This window comes from Tachypleus tridentatus, chromosome 8, assembly GCF_004210375.1.
Source record: "Tachypleus tridentatus isolate NWPU-2018 chromosome 8, ASM421037v1, whole genome shotgun sequence".
NCBI lineage: Eukaryota > Metazoa > Arthropoda > Merostomata > Xiphosura > Limulidae > Tachypleus > Tachypleus tridentatus.
This window is the reverse complement of record NC_134832.1, coordinates 5,373,196-5,396,391: the sequence shown is the minus strand read 5'-3', so window position 1 is coordinate 5,396,391 and position 23,196 is coordinate 5,373,196. Positions and strand designations below refer to the sequence as shown.

General features: G+C 33.1%; 1 long non-coding RNA gene across 1 annotated transcript in view; it reads left to right on the top strand.

Moving 5' to 3' along the window:
* The window catches only part of LOC143224088 (uncharacterized), a 31,717-nt gene extending 9,768 nt beyond the window's left edge, over window positions 1–21,949 (top strand). The window contains exons 3-4 of the long non-coding RNA XR_013013200.1: window positions 4,461–4,649; window positions 21,803–21,949. This is a non-coding gene — a long non-coding RNA (uncharacterized LOC143224088). The remainder of the gene's footprint in view (window positions 1–4,460; window positions 4,650–21,802) is intronic.
* The last annotated feature ends 1,247 nt before the right edge of the window (window positions 21,950–23,196 follow it).

Below are 23,196 nucleotides of genomic sequence, written 5' to 3'. Positions count from 1 at the left end.
ATCTGTCCTTACAGTGCAAGGTCTCAAAAAATTACTGATTATTAAAAGTATATGAAAAGTACTATAAACTCATTCATAGACTTAACACACACAAATAAAATCAGCAAGCCCCCCGCTAGTACCGCGGTATTTCTACAGATTTATAACGCTAAAATCAGGGGTTCGATTCCCTCGGTGGGCTCAGCAGATAGCCCGATGTGGCTTTGCAATAAGAAAACACACACAAAATAGGAAAAGCCTTGAAACAATCGTAGTAATGTTGCGATGATCGGACGTATTGTTTGTTTGTTTTCAATTTCGCGCAAAGCTACACGAAGTCTACCTGCACTAGCTGTCCCTAATGTAGCAGTGTAAGACTCTAGAGGGAAGGCAGGTAGTCATCACCTTGGGCTACTCTTTTACCAACGAATAGTGGAATTGACCGTCACATTATAACGTTCCCACGGCTGAAAGGGCGAGCATGTTTGGTAGGACGAAGATTCGAATCCGCTACTCTCTAATTACGAGTCGAACGCCTTAACCCACCTGGCTATGCTGCCGGTCGGAAGTAAACGATTAATTCTTTCAATAAGAATTATCGAAGCTGCTTATCTGTGCTAGCGAGTCAATTACATTCCTTTCAAATATTTGACAATTCGATGTGAGTGGTAAGAATGGAACTGGAGAAATAGATTTTGATACATTTTTTTTGTGTGTGTGAAAGTATTGCTCTAAATTAATGACTTGTATCTACCAGAGTTGTTAGAAATCACCACTGCATATATTGGTAGGTCTAATTAACAAACTTGCCAAAGATTGTCTTCATTGTTTTCAATACACTTAGTTTTGAAACAAGTGCTCAACGAATGAAGAATGAGTGATTTTTAAACGTGAAATACAGAAACAATCAACTTATAACAACATTTTACCCCTAAATCTATTGCAGTGAAATCTGCAACTAGTAAAATGGTAGATTTTTTTGCAATTGCCGTTTCAAAGTGTAGAGAAAAGTAATTTATGAAAGTAAGATATTTTTATTCTGTTACGCCTAACATTCGAGTAAATGTTACCGTAAATCACTTAAATCTTTTAATTCTATAAAAAATGTTAGACACACGAAATGTTTGTGGGGTAAATCAAGTCACGTTTTGGTGACACATATATCAAACGTGACATCGATTATGTCAAGAAAAGGTCGTAGTGTAGAGACCACACATGGCACATGACGGGGTGACAACATTTTAAGCAGTATATGATAGTGAGTTGCGGCACTTGGACACAACTGTCAGAGAATATTTCTGTACTTCGTGAGTTACGTGCAGTGTCTAGTGACTTCCTTTGTCGTCACCGCCGTGAACTTTCCACGGAGGTTTTCAAGTGCAACACAAATAAATGAAACAATATAAAGGTACAACGTCTGGAAATGTGATTCTAGAACAAGTTCACATTTTCTTAAGGCCAAAGGTTTCTTGAAATGATAATAAGTGAAACTGAATATGAGAACCAAATCAAATACTCACAAGAAGACACTTGTTTCATAAATTACGTTGATTATTCTTTCGTTTGGAAACGATAATTTTGTTTGTTTATTGAATTATTTTTGTAATTTTGTTCTTCATGTTATTCCTCGAGTTCTCAAAATAATAACGTATAAGTAAACTAAGTAATTTTAATTTACGTATAATTCGTAGTTCCTATTAAAATTTTCCTTCGCGTTTTGTTCCTTATTTTATTAATATAATAATAACAAACGGTGCGGTCATACATTGAAATTTGTATATTTTAACTCCTTCGTCGCCCACTGGGACAGCGGTAAGTCTTCGGGTTTACAATGCTAAAATCAGAGGTAAAGTTCCCCTCAGTGGACACACCAAGTGGATATGGTTTTACTCTAAGAAAACACACATACACTCAACTCCTACACGATAAACATTCCATTCGAGCATAAATACACTTAATTGATTTTCTTTGGTACTGAGGATACAACAATTTTCTGGTCATATTTCTTCTAATGATCTTTGTTACGTGTGATTTTTTTTTTAATCGAAACGTTTGAGATAAGTTACTGAGAGACTGATGTCTCATAACTTGAAGAATATTTTGGAATCTAAAATTAATCGATAAATTATAGAAAAACGGATAATTTTTCTTTTTTTCACCCAAATTACTATTTGTAGACAATTCTTAAATTTCGAGAGTATTGTATTCGTTCAGTATTAAAAATTTAAGAAGAAATTTTGAAAAGTTACTATTGCGTAATATATATAATATTGAATAGCAAAGCCACATTTATAATAAGATATATAATTTATATCTTATGTTAAATATTTTGAATTAAATTTATTAGGAACATTTTCATAATATAAATAGACAGATTCAGCCATAATAACACGATTCTTCAGACCACCACCAATAACCAAAATGCTTTAGGTATTTGAATAATAAGCGTCGTATCATCATAATTAATTGTATGTTATTATTCAGCGGACTAACTGGTTAGTTCAAAGGTGGATTCAAATAACCAAAGTATTTTAGGTTATAACTGGGGAGTAAAATAAAACCAAACAAGTTGCAGACATCCTAACAAGCAGTACCGATGAGTTGTGAATACAGCAAAACTAGCAGTGGAAGTAGCCAATAGAAAATAAGTTAGTCCTCTACGTCATTTTTCTTCTATAAAACGTGAAGTTCAGCCACATATACTGAAAGTTTAGAGCACGATCTGGTTGCCTAATACATCTAATTTTTAACCACAATTTAAAAAAATATATATAAGCATACATACGTCTCTCCGACGTGATGCAAAATCAAAGAAAGCAGTACAAGAGTAATTTATTTTTCAAGTGAAACAGCTAAGAACATAATAACTTTAAATATGTTTTCATGACACAATTTGTTTAATAACTTGTTAAGTCTAGTTTTAGTGAGACAGAATATCAAGTTTTTTAGAATCATTTCGTAATCCGTTACTGGGATATTTTGTTCTGTTGTGATTTGGCTAAAATTTGATTATTTTTCTTTCATATTACACAGCGAAAGCAAAATTCGAATTGTTAAAGTATTGTCGATTTGTTTGTTTGTTTTGAATTTCGCACAAAGCTACTCGAGGGCTATCTGTGCTAGCCGTCCCTAATTTAGCAGTGTAAGACTAGAGGGAAGGCAGCTAGTCATCATCACCCACCACCAACTCGTGGGCTACTCTTTCACCAACGAATAGTGGGATTGACCGTCACATTATAACGCCCCCACGGCTGAAAGGGCGAGCATGTTTGGTACGACGAGGATGCGAACCTGCGACCCTCAGATTACGAGTCGCACGCCTTAACACGCTTAGCGATGTCGGGCCAGTATTGTCGAAACAATGACTTTTGTGAAATCTGTGAAAAATAACAAACTTGTCACCTCTTAAATTCTAAAACTGATGGCCCTAAAGCAAAAAACAAAACGTCCATATAAAAACCTGAAGATAAATCTCAGTTATTCTGTCTCTCGTTGCTACTTCCTTTGAACTATAAATAAATGTTGAGTGTCTCTACAACGTACCGCTGTTAGATGCGATTATCATGACACGAAAATCGATTTACATGAGCTCTCAAGTAATTATTTTATACATCAACTTCTTAAATAATATTTTGCTTGGCTTATGTCGTGGTTGTGTTGAAAATCAACAGGTAGGGGGTCCACCATATAATATACTCTTGACTCAGTTGTCTGTGAATGCAACGTAGCTTCTGGCATTGACTACGACAACATATCTGTGGCTATGGTTGTAGAAGGAGCTACCAACTGTGCAGTTTTTACCACTTGCAACACCCCGTGGAGATGTTATTGTGATCACAGATAGAAAACGTGAATGATTCGATAATTGTGTTTTTTAAACATGGAAATCTTTGATGTAAAACTAAAAAAATAATAAACAGGGAAAGTTATTCTTTTCATGTGAAGTGCAATCGGATGATTCTTTTAGCTAGTAGCATAAATGATCAAATGTAGCTTTTATATGATATATTTGTTCAAAAGACATTTTCATAGTTTCTTTTAAAGTCGACGTAGCAGTTATGTTTGTCTTCATATAATGCCAGGGCTGTTTTACATCAGAATGTCTTGGAGCTGTTTATAATCTCGTAAATATACAGGTAATTTTTAAACAGAAAATTCTTCCAAGAAATGATATCTAATGGGTTTGACAAGGGGATTGGTACGAACAAAAGTAGCAAGAACGAAACTCAGAACCTCGGAAAAAAAAGATACCTGTATTGAGGACGAAACTGAGAATTTATAAAGAGACATTTATCTTAAGGTATTTGTGTGTGTGTGTGTGTATTTCTACCAACGGAGAATCGAATTCCTGACTTTAGCATTGCAAATTCGAAGACTTATCGCTGCCCCACCGGGAGACTTATGTTAAGATTTTGTTGTTGTTGTTGTTTATGAATTCAGCGCAAAGCTACTTCAAGGTTTTTTGTGTTATCTATTTCTAGTTTAGCAGTGATATACCAGAGGGAAGGCAGCTAGTCAACACCACCAAGCGCCCTTTCAGCCGTGAGCACGATCTGTGACAGGGATTCTAACCCGCGACTGCCAGATACCCAGTCGATTGCCCTAACCACATAGCCATGTCAGGGCTGTATGTTAAGGACAGCCCTAAGAGTCTGAATAGAAACATGCGTGTAAGTAGCTAAATTATAAAATAAATCAAGAATCCAATATAGTGTTATTATTAGATAGAAATATAGACAACTGGAACCGAACAGTGTCTGTTGACAATTATACATTTTTATCCATCATCGTGTAACGTTTAGAAAACAAAAGGAAAATGAATATTAATTTGCACGTGACAAATTCTCAGAGTTACCAAAATCAATATCAGACATTAATTTGTGTGAATAAGTGTAGTCTTTTTTCTAAACGACGTTTATCAAAGAACTGTCATTCCAGAGCAGTAATTATTAATACAAAGGTCACATATTGCTATATTGCTGTCATTTAGTTCACAAAACCATAAGATTTTCGTTTAAGGAATTCTAACGCTTCTTTCAAAAATAATTTGTGTGATTTTTTACAAGGAAATATGTTGACCGTAATACGTGCTTCACAAACGTGTGATTTAATCCTTAGCGAGGAGATGGATTTTTAATGGGTTCACAAGAACCCTAAAATATCTCCTTCCCCTTTTCAAGATTTGTTTGATTGGAATTTCGTACAAAGCTACACGCGGGCTATCTGCGCTAGCCGTCCCTAATTTAGCAGTGTAAAACTAAAGGGAAGGCAACTAGTCATCACCATCTACCGCCAACTCTTGGGCTATTCTTTTACTAGCGAATGGTGGCATTGACTGTAACATAACCTACCCACGACCGAAAGGGTGAGCATGTTAGGTGTGATGGGTTTTGTTTTATAAGAAATGCGAAACGTTGTTGAAGATAGTATGTTAAATGAACACGTAACCTACGACTAAACACAGGAATTAAAAATAGTAGTGTTGCTTAAAAATATAAAATAAATAAATATAAAAAATGCTGAGGATCATTTACATCCAATCATAATACAGGAGTAAACAAGAGTTCTTGCCGAATACATCCTCGCTCCAAACAACATTGTCATCTGTCATTTTGTTGATAGATTGAAAACAGGTTGAAAGTAAAAATAATAAATTACTCTTGTAACTATTGTATTTGTTGGATATTTGGAATTAGTGATAAAATGCCACTAAGACTAAGTGATTGTTAATTTCATTGAAACTTATTAACGAAACTTATTTCTAGCGTGTTTGGCCGATTAACAGCCATCAAATGTTTTGTTCGTTTTTTCTTTATTTCTCGGCTAGCTTTCAATGACTGTTCTCTTAATAAAATAATCCTGCTAAGTGTTATCGGACCTGGCATGGCCAGGTGGTAGGGCGCTAGACTCGTAATCTGAGGGTCACGGGCTCGAATTTCCGTCACACCAAACATGCTCGCCCTTTCAGCCATGGGGGCGTTATAACGTGAGATCAATCCTAATATGCGTTGCGTTAAGAGTAGCCTAAGAGTTGGTGGTGGGTGGTGATGACTAGCTGCTTTCTATCTAGTCTTACATTGCTAAATTAGGGACGGCTCGCGCAGATAGCCTTGCTTGATATTCAAAAACAAACAAATCTTAAACGTGTATGTATGTGTTTCTGGAATATATAATTTCACGTTCACGTCCAGTACATTTCAAGACATTATGGATTGCAAGAATCTGAATATATATCTGTAAAACAAGACAAGCAAGTGTTATGCTCCTTCCATAAATTTACGATTTTTATTAAGCATGCGCGGAACATGATGTCTGTCATGACATGCACTTTTCCACTGCGTATCTATCCGAAACCTAAACCTGGTAACTTGGTTTCAGTGACTATTAGTTTCGTTTCTAACGTGACGCCGTACTTTGCAGTCAGGTTTTTCATCAAATGTTTAAATGTAATTACTTTTCATTTTGTAAATACTGATCTAAAAAAGAAACTACCAAACAACCAATACTAATTGCTGCACCATATTTTAGATATAAAATGGCAAAGAAACGAATTCACCATTATTTATTTGTAAATATTACTCAGACATTCAGGATTGTTGTCCGTCATATACGGGCCTAGTTTCATGTCATTGAATTCATCATAGTTTAAACCCATAAAAACATTTCAATTTGTTTGTTGTTACCTGAAGAATTTCGTTTTCAAAAAAAAGAGAAAAGTTTAATTAAAGTTATTATTTGCTTTATGGAATTTCCAAATAAAAAAAAGCTGTTAGGTTTCTTACTTTTCGTAAATCACTGAAATTCGATCGATTAGGAAATGAAATAATACGCTTCGTAAATTAATTGATATATTCATCACAGTTTTAAGATACGTAAAAAAAAAGAACACGCAATCCATCTGAACACTTTTTCTTACGAGTTTCCCAGTGTCTCAGCGGTTACATTTGAGGACTTATAAAACTAAAAATCGAATTTCGATACCAACGGAGGTAAGAGCTTAATAGGCGATTATTTACTTTTGTGTTTAAGAAGAAACAAACTTTCTAACAGTAACAAGAATATATAAACTACATACTCAGGCGTTTTTAATTTTAAATATATAAACTACATACTCAGGCGTTTTTAATTTTAAATATATAAACTACATACTCAGGCGTTTTTAATTTTAAATATATAAACTCCATACTCAGGCGTTTTTAATTTTAAATATATAAACTACATACTCAGGCGTTTTTAATTTTAAATATATAAACTACATACTCAGGCGTTTTTAATTTTAAATATATAAACTACATACTCAGGCGTTTTTAATTTTAAATATATAAACTTCATACTCAGGCGTTTTTAATTTTAAATATATAAACTACATACTCAGGCGTTTTTAATTTTAAATATATAAACTACATACTCAGGCGTTTTAATTTTAAATATATAAACTACATACTCAGGCGTTTTAATTTTAAATATATAAACTACATACTCAGGCGTTTTAATTTTAAATATATAAACTACATACTCAGGCGTTTTTAATTTTAAATATATAAACTACATACTCAGGCGTTTTTAATTTTAAATATATAAACTACATACTCAGGCGTTTTTAATTTTAAATATATAAACTACATACTCAGGCGTTTTTAATTTTAAATATATAAACTATATACTCAGGCGTTTATAATTTTAAATATGTAAACTACATACTCAGGCGTTTTTAATTTTAAATATATAAACTACATACTCAGGCGTTTTAATTTTAAATATATAAACTACATACTCAGGCGTTTTTAATTTTAAATATATAAACTACATACTCAGGCGTTTTTAATTTTAAATATATAAACTACATACTCAGGCGTTTTTAATTTTAAATATATAAACTACATACTCAGGCGTTTTTAATTTTAAATATATAAACTACATACTCAGGCGTTTTTAATTTTAAATATATAAACTATATACTCAGGCGTTTTTAATTTTAAATATATAAACTACATACTCAGGCGTTTTAATTTTAAATATATAAACTAATATATAAACTATATACTCAGGCGTTTTTAATTTTAAATATATAAACTAATACTCAGGCGTTTTTAATTTTAAATATATAAACTATATACTCAGGCGTTTTAATTTTAAATATATAAACTACATACTCAGGCGTTTTAATTTTAAATATATAAACTACATACTCAGGCGTTTTAATTTTAAATATATAAACTACATACTCAGGCGTTTTAATTTTAAATATATAAACTATATACTCAGGCGTTTTAATTTTAAATATATAAACTATATACTCAGGCGTTTTTAATTTTAAATATATAAACTATATACTCAGGCGTTTTTAATTTTAAATATATAAACTATATACTCAGGCGTTTTTAATTTTAAATTTTTCTAATTTTTCCTTACAGTTTTGAAAAGCTTTGTTCTGACTATCAGAAGTTAGTATATTTTACGGTAGCAACTACTACGCTCACATCAGTTAGTTATAATTAAAAAATATTTACTCAGCTTGATGTGCTTTTTTTTCATTCCAACAAACAATATATTCATATTACTCGAAGGTCAAATAATGTAGTTATAAATATATAAAACTTAATCCCACACATGATATTCCATTAAAGTAGGGCGCGGGTTGGCTCTACGATAAGCCACAAAATATTCCCCTAACTTTAAAAATCAAATGCATTATAAGAGTTACAGTAAATTATTTAATGTGGATGCTGCTGATTGGCTGCTTTCCCTTCAAAGGTATGGATGGCGATACATAGTCTTAGAAGCTTTGCCATATAAAGTACAAATACAATGTAATAATAATAATAATTGTACTTCAATTATTGGTAATGTGCATTCATTACTACTAGAGTAATCTTAGTTATCTCCAATCATCAAACAACAAAACGTTTGCTCTGAATGTAGATTTAAAGTTTGGCAACTTATTCCATTAAAATCGCACTTCTAACCTTGGGAACGTGTGTGCGTTATAAAAATGACGGTCACATCTCATTATTATTTTAAAGTAGCCACGAGTTGGCTGTTGGCGCTGTTGACTAGCTAGCTTCTCTCTTGTCTGTCAGGTTAAAAGTGAGGACGGTTAAGCGCAAATAACTTGTGTAGCTTTACACGAAATTCTGAAACAAACAAACAAAACAAAACGTAACTATAACGAAGGAACAATATTGAATGATTTGGAATAGTTCGGCATTGTATTTTTTTTATGGCTTAGGTACAATCATGCGAGTTTTATATTGGTGTAGGTACTTGTAATTATTTTTAACGTAAAGAGCATATCATCTTTTACTTTTGTAAGTCTTTTTTAAAAAAATTAGATAATACATGTAATTTGTGAAATAAACAAAACAAATTTAATGTTTAGAATACCCCACGCTCATGTAATACACAATGTTTACCTTTCCATTTGTAAACAAAAACACGCGTAAAAACAAATAAACAACAAAGCCTTCCGTCTAGGACCAACGTATTACACGAATTTCAAATATGGCGCGAAAGAATGTAAATCAGTTGTTGTTTTAAATGTAATAGTGAATTTATTTAATGAAAGTTGGTAATGTTTATAGATCTTCATGAATGAATTAAACCTTAATTGTGCCTTTAGACGTGTGGTTAATCTCGTAATAATCTTGGACTCCGTGTGAGATGTTAGGATGAAATCTTGACTGGCAGCAATCTCATCTGCCGTTTAAATATCTCTAGCAAAAATACATTACTAAACCTACCCTTGAACTAGTAATCACCATATTTAGTGCTTGGAATGGTCACGAATCGTTAGAAAGATGTGCTTAACGCCGTAACCAACGGCCATTAAGGTTCCTGACTGTCTACATAATATTTATTTAGAAAATGGAAGTTGTTGAACTTTCAATTGAAATGGCTTCGTCTCCAAACGATCTTTAGCTAACTGTTGGACTCTGTTCGCGAGAATAATGAAATATATTGTTAGAAGGTAAGAGCTATGTTATCTGTCTAATCAAGAAAACTCGCTTTTTATTTCTGGATTACTACAAGACTCGTTCAGGGGAAATATTTTAAATAATCTGTTTCGTTCGCTTAATCCCTATTATGGAAAACAGCTAGCCAGTTATCCAGCAATCGGAAGATAGAAGAATATTACACGTGCGACTTTAATAAATGCTCTGCACGTTAGTGTAATCAAATGAACTGGTGAATACAAGAGTGCTGCTACACACGTGCAACCTATAGTCAGTTTCTTTGTACTTAATACTGACGGGGGAGGATTACCAACTGCCTGTCTGTGAGATGGCTTGCTAAATCTAGAATTTTTTCCTGTTTTTTTCATGTTTTGTAGAATCATCAACGGAATTTTCCTGTATAGTTTTCGCTATAAATTCCCAACGACTTCTTTCTAGTTAGTTCCTGCATAGTGAGGTGATTAGGGCGCTAGATTCGTAATCTGAGGGTCGCAGGTTCGAATCCCCCTTATACTAAACATGCTTGCCCTTTCAACCGTGGAAGCGTTTTAAAATTACGGTCAATCCCCTTATTTGTTGATAAAAGAGTAGCTCAAGAGTTGACGGTGGATGGTGATGACTAGCTGTCTTTCCTCTAGTCTTATACTGCTAAATTAGGGACGGCTAGCGCAGATAGCCCTCGTGCACCTTTGCGCAAAAACAAACAAACAAATAAACTATAATAATCTGAAAATCACTCCGCCGCTTTATGTGAAATTACCTTAATGAAACGTATTGACGAGTTTTTCGTCATAGTAAAAATGTTTTAGTTAAGAAAATTCTACTTTAATTGTATGATTATTGATAAGTTAGCAATTTTTGTTTCGCTTTAAAAATGTCATCTATCTATTATCAAAACTAAAACCATCAGAATTCGAGCTTGAGAAAAACCATAATAAAACTCAAGTGTTTCTTTATTCTTTATTCGATGCGTAGATCAAAGCATGGAACACATAATAAAGATAAAAGGTGTGGGATAATGAACCTTATGTTCTGTTGCACACTTGAGATGACTTGTGCAGATGCAAACCCAAATACTCATGTTAATGACGTCATCGGGAATGTTATTCGTGGCCATATGTCAATACTCTTTGTTGTTGTTTTTTAAACACAGGCTAGAAAATTGAATTTATATTGTCTTTACTCATTTTATAATAATATTTTTTACAACACCGTGATAATGAGAAGTAAAATAGGGATTTTACATCTCTTTATGGGCCTCCAAACCTTCTGTATGCTTTACGGAGCAGTTGGCTCATTCTTCGAAATTTCAAAGAATAAAATATGTGTTAGTTGATTTCTTAGGATTGCAGGAATGACAGTTATTATTGTTTTATGAGCACTAATATTTGCAACCTGGTTTAAGACTGTTGTTCAAACGATTTAAAAGACATTTATCAAAATACGATATGTTTTATGTTTGATGTTTAAATGTTAGCTTTTTGTATACAACAAAAAATTTCAAATTTAAATTAAACAGTAAAAAAATAAGTAATTTTTCCCACCAGATAAATAAAAAACTCACTTGAAAAGGGGGTTTCCCCGAGAATCAGCTTGTACTGTATGATATTGAAATATGTATGACTTATATGAACCAAATTCTTGTGAGACAGTAAAAAATTAGTAAACCATATTTGATGATGTTGTTCTTTGTAATTAAGAACAAAGGTACACAGTGTGCTATCTGTGCTATGCCAACCAGGGATATCGAAACCCGAATTCTAGCGTTGTAAGTCCGCAGACATATCGCTGTACCACTGGAGGAGGGATTTGATGATAAAGAATCCACTTTGAGACAGTGAAGTTTGGAGACGGATTGAATAGGAAATGAAAAACCGTTATTAAGAGTTTAACGTAAAGTTACGACACGGCGACAAGGTTTTGTCATCAACCAAATTACTGTAATAAAAACTCTTACAGAAGAACAATGCAATTTTTGTGTTAAAAACAAACTAAAATTTCACACTATCAAATATATATATATATATTTTATGCATAATATTTTGATAGAATAATACTGTCACATTACGCTTGTGACAGTACCTTGTCATTATGTCTATGCATTTACTGGAGTCGAGTATTTCCATATTTATAACCATGGAGTTTTTATATATTTATAACCGTGGAGTATTTCTATATTTATAGCAATGGAGTACTTAAATATTTGTTACATGAAGTATTTATACATTTATAACCATGAATTTTTTATATATTTGTAAGCATGGAATATTTAAAGATTTATAGCCACGAAATATTTGTATATTTATAACCATGTAGTATTTATATGTTTATAATCATGAGGTATTTATATGTTTATAATAATTCATGTGTTTTAACTAATCTATTTGACATTTTCAAACTAAACCCATACCACAGATTGTATTAACAACTAGGTGAGAAACTCCTATTATTTAGGCATAACTCTTCCTAATTTAGAAATACTAACCATGGGGACGAAATCTCTCAATAGCACTCACTAACTACTATACTAGTAGTTTCAACGAAATAAAAAAAAATTATTGTGACAGTTATTTCGTGTCCCAAAACTTTTGATCCTCGACTCAACACTGCCTCATGCAATTTACAGTAATATGAATAACCTAGAGATTAAAACACAAAGCTATTAAAAACGAAACTGCTTTGCTAATATCCTTTCATACTCGTCAAGACTTTCAACTAAAAATCTTCATTGATAACGCATTATAATGTCCATGATGAAACATCTATTTTATGAATACTTATTGAAAACAACAATTTGATAATCGATGATTCACTCAAATCCCCTTTATATGGAAAACCAAACACTTAAAAAATGTCCTTTAAGATAATGAAAATGTTATTATATTGGTCCTTTTCAAAAACCTATTTTACAAAGTTAAACTATTTCCTTTATATTTTTGGTATTTGTTTTGTAAACATATATGTCCGATTTCAAAACATTCATTGGCGCTTATTAGTAAATTATCAGGTCATCCCTTAAGTAATGTCCGATTTAAAGTTCAGAAAAAGAGAAAGGATTTCAAACGCTTTTAATATTATTTAATCAATAATGTATGTTCCATTATTATTAATTACTTCCTGCCAATGTTTCAAAAGCTTCTGAATGCCACTTATATAAAATTCTTGGGGTTTGGAGGTAAAGAATGTAGAGAGGGTTGTTTTGATATCTCCATGTGTTCCAAGCTCTTTTCCATCACGATGGTTCTGCAAACTGTGGAATAGATTATAATCAGATGGGGAAATGTCTGGAGAATAAGGAGGATGTGGAAGTTTTTCCCAGTCTAACTCTTCAATGTTTGCAGATGTGATTCTTGCTGTATGGGGTCTTGCGTTTTCTTGGTGTAAAACAACACCTTTACGATTTTCTTTTCTTTCATTGCAACATTCAAACGCTCTAACTATTGACAACAGAATTCTGATATAATCGTTACATTAAGTGGCAAAGGCTCAAAGTGGATCACACTGACAATGTTCCACCAAACGCTTAACAAGACTTTCCTAGGGAGGAGGTCCATTTTGAGCTGTGCTTGAGCTTGTTTACCTGCACTGATCCATTGTCTGCGGCGCTTAACATTTTTATAAAATATCCATTTTTCATCTCCAGTCACTAACCTGTCAAGAACAGGAGAGTCACGTTCACGATAGTATAGAGAAGTGAAAATTTCCACTCTTGCTCTAAGGTTGGCTTCTGTCAAATCATGTGGGACCCATTTTCCGAGTTTTGACACCTTTCCAAGATGGTGCAGCTAACGGTGAACTGTTGTATGTTGCCAGTTGAAGAACTAGCACAGCACAATCTTCATCAAGTGCAGCCAGCAGCAAGTCATCATTAAACTTAACAGGACTACTTGACCTGGCGCATCACTTATGCTGTAGTCACCTGATCTGAACTTCTGAAACCACCTTCGACATTTTCTTTCATTGAGAGACTCCGCGCCATAAACACATTGAACGTTTCCTATAGTTTCTGCCTCACTATTGACTTTTTAAAACTCGTAAATCATTATATGTCTAATGTGCTGCTCAGACACATTCATTTTCATAAGGGTTTATTTGATTATTGATGTGATAAAGTGGAGTTGGGTTAGTTTCTTTTATTTGTCTGAACATTTTTATACACGTACTACTACATATTTTTGTTATTAAAGCCTTCTACAAAGACAGAAATGATGATGCACAATCTGTATTAAATTTTCGGACATTACTTATCGGATGACTTGATACAATGTGGCATTAAACTGTAATATATTATGCTTTAGAGTCTATGCTAACAATGTGAATCGTAAAGAACCGCATTTCTTGAACTCTTTCAGTAGATTGCGATTTTAATTTAGTTAAGTAAAACCAATTAAATATGTTTTTATATAATATGACAGTGACCTTTTTTCAGTGATTCCGGTCAAAAGCTCGACCAACAACCGTTGCAAATGGCTTAGATATTTTAAAAATGTAAGTGGACTAGAAAGTGGATTACTGATTGAAGTTAAGCACAAAGCTTCAGAATGAGCTATCTGTGCTCTGATCACCATTTTATACTGTTCACCGGTTTCTAGCAGTATGAGTCCGAAAACATGCTGCTGTACCATTGGGGCAGCAAGTGGATGCATATATATTTCCTGTGCTCCTAGGTACTAGAAAAAATACTGAATTTAAAGACTCAACTACGTACAAACTGAGAGGTGTAAACTAACATATATTCCACCATCATGAAAGGTCACGACACTATTTTTTTTACGAATTGTTTCGTTAATATACAGATAATTATTTCATTCAATGTTTGCTTTCGAAAAGAACCACATGATAGCGACATCTGTGTATAATTTAGAGAGTGCACTCAAGGTATAAAGAATGAAAGCTGAGAATCTCGCATAGGCTGCTCGTCTTCTACATTGAAAAGATTGAATTACAAGTTTGTATAAAGTTGTGATACACTTATAATAAATATTCTTGGGCATAAAATACATTATCGCCTTTCGAAAGATAACGCTTGAACAAATAAAAATTGAAACTATTCTAAAGAGCCTAGCACACAGTTTTGAAAAAATAAAATAATTTTCTTCACAATTTTAGTTTGTTTTAAAATGTGGTAATACTGCTTGTGATAGTATTTAATTGGCTTGTAATTTCTTTCATTTTCTTAGTATAGTATAACTATCGTTTTATTTAAAACATGAAACACAGAGCTCAAGATATATTTTTGTTGGGTTTTGCTCCTGATATGTAGACTCTATAACTTACGTCTATAATTACGTCTGAAAATGTATGGTAATGAAATTCAAAGTTGAAATCCACCTAATTTTCTATCGGACCAGTACTTGTTAATTGCAGCCGTAATTTCCTCAAATTATACACGTGTTCACAATGCATCCACTGACAAAGTATGAGTCCAGTTGATCATGAAATAGTTGTAGTGATAACCGAGAGATTCTCGCAAGACATGACTGTTCTTAATCAGATTGGTGATCATAATAATCCACGAATTACCGGTATCTGCTAGCACAGATAGTGTCGACAGCAAACGCATGATTGATTAATATGTAGAGCTCACAAAACCGTTCGTGTAAAAGAGTGGCATTTGAAACATGTTTTATTATAAGTCATTGTACTAAGCGATGTAGAACGTAACATGCGTAGCTTTTATCTTTCTCTGTGTATAACCATATTTGTTTTGCTTTCGGTTTGCATCACGTATAGTATAAAATGCTTTACTTCTCTTAAGGAACAACAAGCAACATAAAATGAATATAGATAAGTTACATAAAAGATAATAAAGGTTTTTCTCAGACAAAGGCAAAGATAATTAAAAACCGATCTTTTGCTGGGTTTTTTTCTACATGTGATTTTCTAAAACTGTACAAAAAGTTAACTATTTATGTTATAATAATCTTTTAAAAAATATATAAACTGTTAGTCAGCCCTCGGAAACAATTGCTGAGTAACTTTGAAGGATATTATCACATTGTAAAGAGGATAGACGTGACTGATTGTAGGTTAGATGTGGTACTCCTGTAGCTTCTTCCAGTATTGGTTATATGCACCTATTCTGTAAATGTGCTATAATTGTAACTTCTTGCAGTTTCAATAGTGACATCTACTCGCAGTGTTTATTATTGGCTGCTGCTCTGCCTACTGATATACGTGCACCTACTTGCTGTATTCATAAACCAGCTTTTCTGCCTACATGTAGCTTGTACCTGCTTGCTGTTTCTTACTTTGCAGCATTGACTGTTTTATCTTTTCCATTTTGTGGTATACATGTGTTACTTATGGAATTAGTTACTGGTTTATAAAAGTATTGAGTTGGTTTGATTAGGTAATGGAAAACTTTTATTATAAATATACGGCGTTTTGGCAATATATATAACAAAAAGTGGGTTCCTTGTTATCAAGTTTTAATTACTGGTCAATTCTATCTTGTGAAGGAAAGGCGCAGCCTTTAGGTTAGAGTGCTGGACTGTCACTCTATAATTCTGTCCTTCTCGAACCATTATCACACACAAAAAAAGAAAGAATAGCGTCATCACACTTTGGGGATATGAGTGTGTTATAAGAGTGACCGTAAGGCCACATTATTCGGTCAGGGAAGAGTAACTGAAAAGTTGGTGGTAGGTGTTGTTAACAAGCTGCGCTCCTGTTGTGTATCAATTCAGAAATGATGGAACATTTAGGCAGATAGCGCTGGAGTAGCTTTGCACAAATATTCGAAAACACACGAACAAATTATCGTGTGATACATTTTGTAGCTATTTGCTGTGTGGTTATTTGCACCTGTTATAGCTTCAAATATATCCATGGTTAATTGAAGTAATCTCTCTGTGGTTACTAATTAAACCAGATTATTCAAATTGAAAAAAAAAATAAATTGGTTGATAATTCTTTTGAGTTAAAACATTTACTAAAGGTAATTCGTATTCCATTATAATAATTCATCTTGATGCTCACATGCAATACCCTGCTGGAACAGCAATAAGTCTTCGGGTTTACAATGCTAAAATCAGGGGGCCAATTTCCCTGGGTGGACACAGCAGATAACCCGATGTAGCTTTACTATAAGAAAACACACGCGCGCTTTTCATGCTTCTCTACATCCATTCAAAATTGTAATAAGCTGCAAATAAAATATTTTTAAATTGTCAAAACTGTAAAATGATTTTCTGAAGGCGTTGCTACATGAAATCAAGAATATATTAAGAAATAGCTGTGTTAATCTAGTATGTAATGTAGTTTATTTAAGTCGTGAAATACTTTATTAGCGAACCTCTGCTAACAACAGCTAGTAGCTCGCGAAACTTTATCTATTTTAAAATGTTTTGAATTCACGTGCTTTTATTTTAATCTTTTGATTCTAGCATTTCAACTTTTATACAAAAATGTTGAGTTTAAGCATTATTAAGATCCGAAACGATAAATGTAATTTGGTAATTCTGTAAATTTCTATTAAGGCTAAAAGCTTTATTGTTATTGTTACTTCTTTAAAGGTAATTGTAAGAATTAAGTGAAAAATATATTGTTTCCAACTATTATTTACTTCAAGTTTGAAGGTAAAATACTTGTGTAGTAGCTGGAGTCGTAGGTTTGAAACCCCTCAAAACTCTAGTTATTACTTTCTTTTACAAAAGCATTTGAATATTACAGGTGAAATATCGCAGTAAAAGGTATTCGTATTCATAGACTGTATTGCTTTTACTTCAGTGTACGCAGATGATGCTATCCTTATTATAGCCCAACTTTATTCGCCTAGTACAATTATGATTGTATTTCTTACACTTCCTGAGGCATGAAATTTCTTCATCTGACAAAAAAAAAATCACAATCTTCCCTCCCCAATCATTTTATAACATTATATATTCTTTCCTGACCTTGAGAGTTTGGGACACCGTTCAGGCGAAACCACCCCCTACGTCTTCTGATTTGTCCAAGAAGTTCTCCTAAGAGTTCCATCAATTTGCAGTAGACGTCGTGATTTGACACAGTACGTATATACTTTGTCTCAAATTTTCATTCGTAACATTTTCAGAACAAACCTCACTCGAGTAATTTCTTTGTTTCTTTGATGTGGGAAGAATTAGGAATGTAATTTTGTTAAGCCTACAGCAGAATTGTTAAAGTTCAAAATTTCATTAGGATAGTAACATATATTTCTTTCAAATTATAGTTTCACCTTCAATATTTTATCAAAATATATATGTAAAAACGGCTGGTTTGGGTGGAGAATTTTTTTATGTAGAGGAGCGAACAACGTTTCGACCTTTTTCGATCATCGTCAGGTTCACAAAAAAAGAAAGAGGTAACTGACCGATAGCTTACCACACGTTTGGAATACCTTTATACCTATATTAATAAATATAATCAAACATCTAAGTACGCCCTCTACATTCCTACGCTCAGTTGCGCAACCCCCTTCAAACGTTGTTTGCTCCTCTACATAAAACTTTTCTCAACCCAAACCAGTTGTTTTTACATATATTTTTTTCTCTACAAGTGGGTTTTCTTGTCATCAGTGATTAATATCATCAAAACGTTATACTGACTATTGGTTCGTGTAATTATTCAAATTGGCACAAAAATGCTCATATTTAAACTTGAAGAGGGCTAGATTTTATTAATACATTAACAGGCGTAATTAAAAACTTAAGATAAAGCAGAAATAACTCACATTTTAGGCCATTATAGAAAGATGGATGAAAATCCAATACACTAGAAAGGTTTTCTTATCACTCTTAATGGCACTGGAAGAATTCACGGCTTATGTTTAAACCCGTGATTTCTCTAGTGCTGTGAACAGTGATTAGATATCTCTGCAAGATACCTTTTATTTACAAAAACTCCACACAATTAAGGATTATAATTTTGAAAAGGTTAGGCCAAAGTAAAAAAGATATGTAAGTCGATTGACAAAATTATATAGAGGTTGAGTGCGTTATTTTGAAACGAAATTTGGAGCTCTGCTAAGCCGTGTGGTCTGGCATGGCCAGTTGGTTAGGGCGCTGGACTCGTAATATTAGAGTCGCGGGTTCTAATTCCCACCTGCCAAACATGCTCGCCTTTTCAGCCGTGGAGGCGTTATAATGTTACGGTCAATCCAACTATTCGTTGGTGAAAGAGTAGTCCAAGAGTTAGCTGTTGGTGGAGAAGAGTAGCTGCCTTTCTTCTAGTCTTACACTGCTAAATTAGAGACAGTTTTGCGCGAAATCCAAAAAAACAAACAAACCGCTAAGTCGTTACAGCTCATGTCACCACGTCTGTTAATACGCTATCTGACGATTGTAATCTCGACAATAACCTTGTAGTGTAGTTTCCAATGCAAAAGCCATCTATAGTGTTGCGAGGAAACGGTTTCCCAGCAACCACATCAACAGTCTGATCACATTGAAATCCACAGGTCCTGGGTCTGGCGGCTTCAGCTGTATGACATTGTGTGGAAAAGCTTGAATAGCTGTTTCATTATCCGTCTACTTGACGTTTACGACGTTTAACAAATATGTCTTAGAAACATGAACACTGGGTCTGGTATGGTCTGGTGGGTTGGGCGCTCGGCTAGCAATATGCAGGTCACAGGTTCGAATCGCCTTTACCGAATATGCTCGCTCTTTCAGCTGTGAATGCATATTAATGTGACGTCCAATCCAACTATTCGCTGATGAAAGAGTAGCTCATGAGTTGGCGATGGGTGGTGTTAATTATCCGCCTTCCCTGTGACATGTCCCTGTTAAATTTGTATAGGTTTGCGCGTAATTCTAAATATGCAAAAACAAACACACATGTATACACTAACTTGTATTACTATTCCAAAAGGAGATATTTCTTGATTATGTTACATAATGTAGCCTCGGACACGTGGGCGGCTCTTAACACTAATTTTTGTGTTAATGAGCTTTCATCGTTTAAAAGCTGCTACGCTGCGGCACAAGTTGTTGCAATTATATTTCTGGATGGTTCTGGGTCCCCAGATTGATCCACATTCATTTGTTTTCCACACCATTAAGTACAAAGGTTATACTCATCTTGGAAATTCTAAATCCTTGATGTGAAGACATCTTATGACACTTAAGTATATAAATATTTTGTATCAATGAGGACTGTTATATACTTACCTATTAAGTGACATATTTTCGTTCGGTGTCATCACATTACCTGTGTAATGGCAAATAATGTCGAAATGTATTTATCATTCATTCCATTTTACCGCATCTTTATATTAGTTTATATCACATTTTATGCTGATTTTCTTATTCAAATTCGTTTTGATATAATAAACACAACCTTGTGTATCAGTCTTTTACAGTAAAGAATAAAATAAAGTTATACGGAAATGTGTTGTAGGAAAGAAAATATATAATATGTTTCAATAAAGCAAATATAATTCAAGAAGTCAGTAGTCCAAATGATTTTAAATTTGTGTAATCAACTGTTATAACTATTAGACGTCTTTCAGTGATCTTGATGACCATTAAAACATCAAGTTATAGTAACAACAACTTGTCATATAATACAACCAACAGGAATTCACCAAAGAAAGAGTATATTTTTATAGAAGTTGAATGAGATACAAATCCTATCAAGACACCATTAGACTGATATGTATATTTTCCTATGCGTGGTATCTTATTGATTATATAAATTATAAACCTATAAAAACTATATATATCGTGTAAATGTATAATTTTATTACAACTAAAACAGGCTATGAAACTTTAAGTATCTCTACAGAATAACGTTCCTGTTGTGATCAAGAGTATAGCATACATATATTGAAAGAAAGGTTCTTATATATCCAGTTCACATCATATTCAGATTGGATATACAAACAGATTCCCAAAACTGGAACAAGTCGAAATCTCTAATGAGCACTTTATTTTTGATAATTTCTAACAGTTGTTATTTTTTAATTTTCACTGAATGAATAATCTTAATTTTGTTCTCTACAGTGAAATGTATTGTTTACCACATAAAAAAAAAACTTTTGTTATATAATTTGATAAAATAGCTAAAGCCAAGTACACTCTGGAGATGCAGAAAACAAGAAATAGAGCCTAAAATGTACATTTATCTATACTAACTGAAAACATTACGGCTTTACGTGCTCTTACAACTCTGCTATCTAACCTCTGAAAGAATGGTACCGCGATTAGAGAGCGTATTTACAACGCTAAAATCAGGCGTTCGATTCTACTCGGTGAACAAAGCAGGTAGTCCGATGTGCCTTTGCTGTAAGAAACACACACACATTGAAAGAATGATACGAATCATTTTCTCGAATGAAAACTTTACAGAGTATCCCTTGTTTAATTTAACTATCGTAGCTATAGTTTTTCGGTTTGTATTATTAGTACATTAGAACAAGATTTATATACATATTTATTATACGCCTTAGTAGTGTTATTTCTAAACCTTCAGATGTTGGCACAGAATATGCTATGCGCTGCTTTCATGAAGCTACCATGATATTCCTGATGAAGAAAAATATTACCACGAAACCATTAAGAAAAGCTTCCAGTAGATATAAACTTTATTTTGCAGTGTCGCATATTGTGCGTGTATACCACGCCTCTTTTTTTCATCGACATTCGCACATTTTATTATGAGTCATTCGAACACGATGTTTGCCCACATTTCTTCGTGGAATCATGTACAATATGTTGTTCTGTTACTTCAGAAGCTGTTCATACACACCTTATCATTGAAATGACAGTGAGTCAAAACATAGGTAGTTGGGATTGATAAGTTAAAAGTGTTATTTGTTTAATGGGTTTTATGGACTTTATATATCGTATGCTACTCGCTGAAGTTTATTTCAGTCAATGTTTTCTATAATCAGTTGTGTTTAACAGGCAGGACATAAGAAAAGGAGAAGAACAAGAGAAGTTATTTCAGGTATATGTTATAACCCGCTGCATGTGTGCTAAATAACTACAATTTGTGAATCCTGTATGCCTGAGATTTTAATTCACCATAAAAATGTCAACGGTAAAATGTTTTTTATAAGTTTGTAAGTGACTTTTTGATTTACGATAATAAGTTAACATTATAAGGGTTATACTGTTTTAACGATTAAAAACAAAGATAGTAACCTAAGAAGCTATGGTTTAAAGCAGCGCTATTGTGAATAAAATATCAGAAGAAATGAACGAATTCATTTTAACTTACCATAAAGAAATAAAAAATAAATCAACAAAATGTTCTATTTAAATTCGTTGTTATAATATTATTATTGTTGTTGTGTTTCTTTGCAATAATAGATTTAAGTATTATGCAGTTATTCTGTCCTAAAGATCAAAACAATGACAAGTGACCTACCAAACTATGGGTTGAAGCGGTGTAAGTGTGAATGGTATTTTAGAAGAAAATAAAACAAGATTGTATATTTCAAATCATATATGTTTGTGATACTACTAACTACACCACATTTCACGGGAATAATTTCAACAGAACCGCTTGGTTAACAAATCTCGTAAATGTAGTTTTAATAAAAACTTTCTTTGTACCTCATGTTATTTTCTTTACAACGTATTTCTATTATTCTTACACTCATAACTGTGAATTAATGTGTTGCAGACGTCTCAGAAAACAAACAACAAACGAGGTTACAATAAGATTGTTCTTCAGTTCCTGAGACAGCACTGAGTGTCAACAACAACGAAGTTTGTGGAAAACCAAGAAAGCAAGCAAATCCATTGTCCTTGGCACTGAAGAATTCACAGATATGTTTAAGGGTCGTGGATTCTCGGGTGCCAGAGATAAAGGGTGTAACAACACTCAGTGTCCAGGGCGAAAGCGAGTCTTCAGAATAAAAGGTTCCAAAACCTCAACTTGTAGGATCGTAACGCACTGAAGAAAGTATGACATTACAGTAATGTTAAGCAAAAAAAGAATTGCAAAGTCAAATCAAAAACGCAAAAATAAAATACACTGTGGTGCATCAATATTTTTGGTAATGGTGATGTTTCTGTATTAATGAAATGATGTAAAAAATTATCTCTGAATGTTACGTGTATACGTTAAGTTAAAGGACATGTTAATATTTTTTAAAAAAATAGTTACTTTAAAATAGACAGCACACTGCCGTGTCAGCTGCTGAAATATGAATATACATCAAACGTTTGATATCATCTTGTTGTTGAATATATAATGCTATCTCATAGAAAAGAGAATGATGACAATTCAGCACAATATTAATTATGATATAAAGACATAGCGACTCGATAATTTTGAAAATAATGATGTC